This window comes from Adiantum capillus-veneris, chromosome 1 (assembly GCF_014529385.1).
Source record: "Adiantum capillus-veneris isolate H3 chromosome 1, ASM1452938v2, whole genome shotgun sequence".
Classification (NCBI taxonomy): domain Eukaryota; kingdom Viridiplantae; phylum Streptophyta; class Polypodiopsida; order Polypodiales; family Pteridaceae; genus Adiantum; species Adiantum capillus-veneris.
The window spans coordinates 48,021,848-48,027,345 of record NC_140931.1 but is presented as its reverse complement, the minus strand read 5'-3'; the positions used below and the strand labels follow the sequence as shown (position 1 = coordinate 48,027,345).

The 5,498-nt window shown below is 37.6% G+C and overlaps 1 pseudogene; it reads right to left on the bottom strand.

Moving 5' to 3' along the window:
* Nucleotides 1-2,207: 2,207 nt before the first annotated feature.
* LOC147464670 (protein kinase byr2-like) lies at nt 2,208-3,390 on the bottom strand (annotated as a pseudogene).
* Between the last annotated feature and the right edge of the window lie 2,108 nt (nt 3,391-5,498).

Genomic DNA, 5,498 nt, shown 5'->3' with positions numbered 1-5,498 from the left:
AGGGGGTATACTCACCCACACACACTCAGAAACACTCTCATTGTGTACTATGCAAAGTGCAAGAGCTGCCTCTCTTTCTCCAAGAAAGCAGAGGTTGAGAGCCTACACCAACACTCTTGGCTATGGAGTGCAAATCCATCCAAGAGCCATGCTTCAATGCTTGAGCTTGCCATCTATTTATTCTTCATTACTATGCTATTATGTATGCCAGCACAAGAGTTATGATAAGTGAGGAACTATCTCTTTCTCGTATGAAATGTTTCTTCTTCCTCTTCCCTACCCTCATTCCCTGCTAGCTCTCTCCACCTTCGAAGGTGTTTGAGGTCTTGGGACTGAGGCTTGGTATAGTTAAAGCTTTGTTCAAGTTTAGGTTATGCTATGATGGTGATGCATGAAGCTTTCCATCTTCATTGCTTCACCTAGGTCACAAGGAACACAAAGAATATATTGTAACAAGTCTCTCTTTATGGGAGAAATCATAATACAAATGCCTATTGGAGGGGGGACCGGCTCCACATAAATCCAGTCCTCAACTGTCGTCATGTTCTCTAAATTCTCTCTCTTGCAAAAGTATTGTCTATGCCAAGTTAACTAATTGCTATGATTATGTTGCTATCTTCAATTATGTCAACCCGCTATGCTCACAAAATCATTTCTTGAAAGTACTCTCATTAAATTCCGCTACTCTCAAATTGAATAGGCAAATTCCATTACAGCTCATAAAAAGCACTTTAATAATGAAATATCCATAAACTTGCTATCCTTTTGCATAGTGCATAGTTCACTTATGATTTTATTGCATGACAACTGTAATAAATAACTATTTATCGATTTCCATTACATACCTTTCCGTTAGGAAGCAACCACCTTTAGTTGCTAAGTAAGGAATCTGCAAGCACCATATTAGAGAGTTTGAGACTTTAGAGCCAATTTGGAAATCACTGATGTCTTAAAGATTTGGCCATATGGACAAATCTCAAACTTTTTTTTAAAGGCCAACTCCTTCCATAAGATAGTACTTGAAAATCTCTTTTGAGCCATGATCTCAAAGCTTTGGCCATGTGTTCAAATCTTAAGCTCCTTTTGAAAGTGATTATTGGAAAATTCCCAATTCACTAATATGGTGTTGGCCAGCAGCAAATCATACTTCAAAAATAATGGTTAAAATTATGTATAAAAAATATCATGGAACAAAATAAAAAGCCATAAACTGAAACAAATGAATTTGCTTATGCCTACCGTCATCCACATGCTGTATATTATAATGTCCCATACCACGAGAATAGACATTATATGTCATATATCTGAATGTATGTAGATATCATTCGTCACAATCATTGTTACATAATCAAATTTCATTAATTCAATGTATACTATTGACATCATATGATCATAAACCAAATTCAAAAATCCAACTCCAACTCCAACACCAAATCCAAATCACGTTCATTATATACCTGGGTAACAAAATCATACTAGGGGCAGTGGTGGCCAATCACTGCAACATGATTTTGTAATCAATGTTCCCTAAATCAACGAATCAATACTAATCAAACGTGCTACCTAAATCAGTGAATATGCACTTGTGCTACCTAAACCGACAAATTTTTCACTAGTAATGTTTAAGCTAGAGAATCTATTGTTTGCTGGTATGCTGCCTAAATCAGCAAATCTACACTCATGCTACCTAAATCGGTGGATCTACATGGATAATTGGTGTTGCCTAAATTGGACAATCTACACTAAGATGAACATTTACACACAGCCTAAATGCAAATACGTGTGCACACGACCAATGGACTAAGCAAGGCATAAAAGACAAAACATTTACTACCTTTTTGTCATCAAATTGGAGTATATTTTATTTGACATCACCTTAGCTCATGTGAGTAGCTTTTAAAGTTGTCTGGTGGTATTCTCCATTGTTGTAAAAGTCCAAAACTAGCTGAGTGTAGCTCCTTAGGTATATCTACAACAAAATCACTTAAAACAAGTAAACAAAGTGAGCATTTATCAAACGAGTAAAATAAATTGAGGGATTGTGTACGATGTATAGACTTATAACAATCAGTAAACTAGCACATGTAAGAAGTTTTTGAAGCCTGAGGTTTGGTATAGTTTGTTGTGCTTAGCTCTTTTATAATATGCATTGTTTGAGTAGGAAAACAAGTTTTGACAATGATTCTAAGTTACTTCAACTCATGTGTTTAGATATACATGATGGCAATAAGAATCTTGATCACCGTGCATCCTACACTCCATATATCTACATGACGTACATAATTGTCTCCTATTATAACTTTTGGTGCCATCCAAAAAATAGACTCTTTGATGGATTTGCAAGCATCAGTTATCGTGTCCTCATGAAATGTTTTAGATACTCCAAAGGAAGCCAATTTCACAAAAACATTAGAATCAACAAGCATGTTTCCAGTTTTGATATCTTTATGAAAACTTCTTTTCTTATGAAGATACTCAAGACCAAGAAGTAATTGTGTTTTGTAGAAAGGAACAAGAGACTCACTAAATGTGCCAAATCTTTCTAGCATGCTTTGAATAGATCCGCTAAAAAACATCCTCCAAAAATATATAAAGAACACTGCCTCTTCATCTTTGTCCATATCTATGTAACCAACAATATGTTTGTGTCTTATCTCTTTATATAACGAGATTTCTCTTTCTAGACAAGTCATGTAAAAAGCTTTCTCTTCATCATTAGTCATGTTTTGAAACTTCAAATGTTTCATGGTATAAGCTCTCCAATGGATTGATTGATGCCACAAAACAACTGTCTCTAGATGTTGCAAGAGCTACAAGTATCAAGGGGAGCCTTTGCATGTCTATCCCATCACCACAAACATCAAAACCACACTTGAGGACCTGATGCATGCTTTGAGCTTCTTGTGATGCAATGGCCTCTTCTCATAGTCTGCCAATTGCCAATGGTGGCAACTGAGCAGAGCCACTTGACGTTCCTGATGCATTAGTGAGATATCTCATGTCATTGTGCGAGGCATCTAGATAGCCAAGTGATGAACTGGATGTGGAAGAGTTAAATGTTGAGAGGAGATTTTGATTGCCCCCTAGAGGAAATGAACATGCCATCAAAGCATTGTTGAGAGATCTTTCTAATGGTTTGGTCATTGCATCTACTGACTAAGCATGATTCAGTGGAGACAAAGTCCACTTTTGTGCTCTAGTGTGTGGCCTTTGAGCTTCAAAAGAGACTTCTCTAATTGTCTCTTGTTAATCAAGTGTTGAGGCACGGGCAGGAGATGTTGGCTTGCCATGCCATGCTAGAGGGGATCCCAAACCTTTAGCCAATGAGCTTGAACTCTTTGCCGCATTTGAATCAGAGACATTTTTGTCCTTGTCTAATAAATGCTGCATGATCTTGAGTAAAAGACTTCACAATCAGCTCACATACATCATGTTCTCCTCTAAGAAAATCTAGGCAAAGGAAATACCTCAACTCTATTTGAGCTCATTTTTCACGGGCAAGTTCCTTCAATTTACAACCTCAAAACCTATCAATATAGATTTCAGATTTATCCTTCAATGTAATCAAAACCACAAAATCAAACATTGTGTATATGTAACCTGGCTCTATTAGTTATTGTCAAAAGCCCTTTTATCAACAACTCAATTATTAAATTACCTAGCTTATGAATTATTAGGCAACTTAGAAAACAATAGCCTCTTTTTACCTTGAAACCATAGAGTTTACACTTGCATCATGAGAAACCTTCAAGATGCATGAGTATAGGCTGTTTACAAATCATTTGCCCAGCTTGTGCATACGGTGGAGGCAAGAGGCAAAAAGGGGATGGCTAAAAGAGGGGCATATGAGAGGTTGCTCAATCAAGAGAATATATCCAAGTATCAGTGGGAGTTGAGCATTGGACATAGTTTAAAAATTTGACGTGATAGATTAGTGTGGTTAAGGAGGACGGGTTAATGTCCCATTCATGATTTGACAACACTAATCCTAATTAATATAGAAAATGCTTAAGAACACAAAATGACAAAAATTGGTCAAGTTCTCAATGTAGCATCAAGTTACATTTTTTGTGAGCATAGAAATGAGCTCAATATATAGGAGAAGAAGTGGTAGGTTGAGTGACATCATCAATGAGGTGTGAGAGATCATTCAAATTAGCCAAAGAGGAGAGTACAAGTTGAAAACTCATGTACACCTTTTTGGGGCTGTTTTTGGCCTATCTATTGGCTCCATTATGCAGTGGAAAGGTGCTAGAAAGGTCCATGGGTCATGCATACATATGTGGGAATCATTTTGGATATGTAATCATGCATGTGGACTAAGGGAGAGTTTACTAGGGGCATAAGTTAGGTTTGCCCCATCATGAAGCTTTAATGCATAAAACTCTAATCACAACTAGTGAGCAATGAGGTGGAAGGCCTCATGGTGTGTAAACCACACCCTACCACCCCATAAGGAATTAGACACATTACATTGTAAACAATCTGATCTCTCATGTTCAATAGGATCTCAAGAAGGTGCCTCCTCATAAATGTTATACACCTAAAGAATTTTAGTTGGATCAATATACTTGCTCATCATTAGATTGCGCTAATCATTTTCAACTATTGCAATAGGAATGGAAGACAAAGATGAATTTTGAAAGAAGAGACCAACTTTACTTCAATGTTTTTCAACTCTTGGGTCTGTTCTATCTTGCTTGTATTGCTTTGCATTCTCGGGGAGAAAAAAGCTACGCGTATAAAATCTTGTCTTGTCATCATTTGGTTATGCAATCAACAAACATTAGAAGCAGATGCTATGTGCACATGCATGCAAAGTAGAATCAAGAAAATGGATAAGTAGGGCATTTAGGCATCTTTGCACATGTAGATTTATATTTGTGATAGCAGGACAAGCCATAAATTTCCTATTATATGGTAGTTTGCAATTGTTGCCCTTCCATCAAACAGCTTGCACTTGTCTAAAATCTCAAGCAACAGATGTAGCCCTCCTATGTGCATGTGTAAGGCCATCGCTTTCTTAAAATGATGATGATGGTCAAGAAGACCCGCATTTCCTCACACTGCAAGGGTCATAGCTATCTATTGTTTTTTTCCCGTCTCTCTCCACCATGATCACCAGCACACCCGCAACGTAGAGAAAAACCAGGTTATGTGTGTGCTAGTCCTAAGGTGATATCATGTGGAAAATGGGGCGCAAAGCAGTGCGAGTGCTACTGGGTAGGCAACTGGAGTCAAAGGAGAGTTGGTAGAAAGGAAGAGAGAGCGAGAGATATATATAGAGGCAATTCTTTTTCTTTTGCATGAGTGCTTAGCGACCCTTTTTAAAAAAACTGATAGTCATTGTCTTTGGGATAACGGCTGAGCAAAAGGTTGGCATGCCCTAATTTTAGCAGGCTACAAACTCACGAGCTCAAACCGCTCTTTGTTGTTGTCAATTTCTTGCCTACAACCACAACGTTTTTGTTTGCATGGGTGGAATGGGTGGTGGGCTA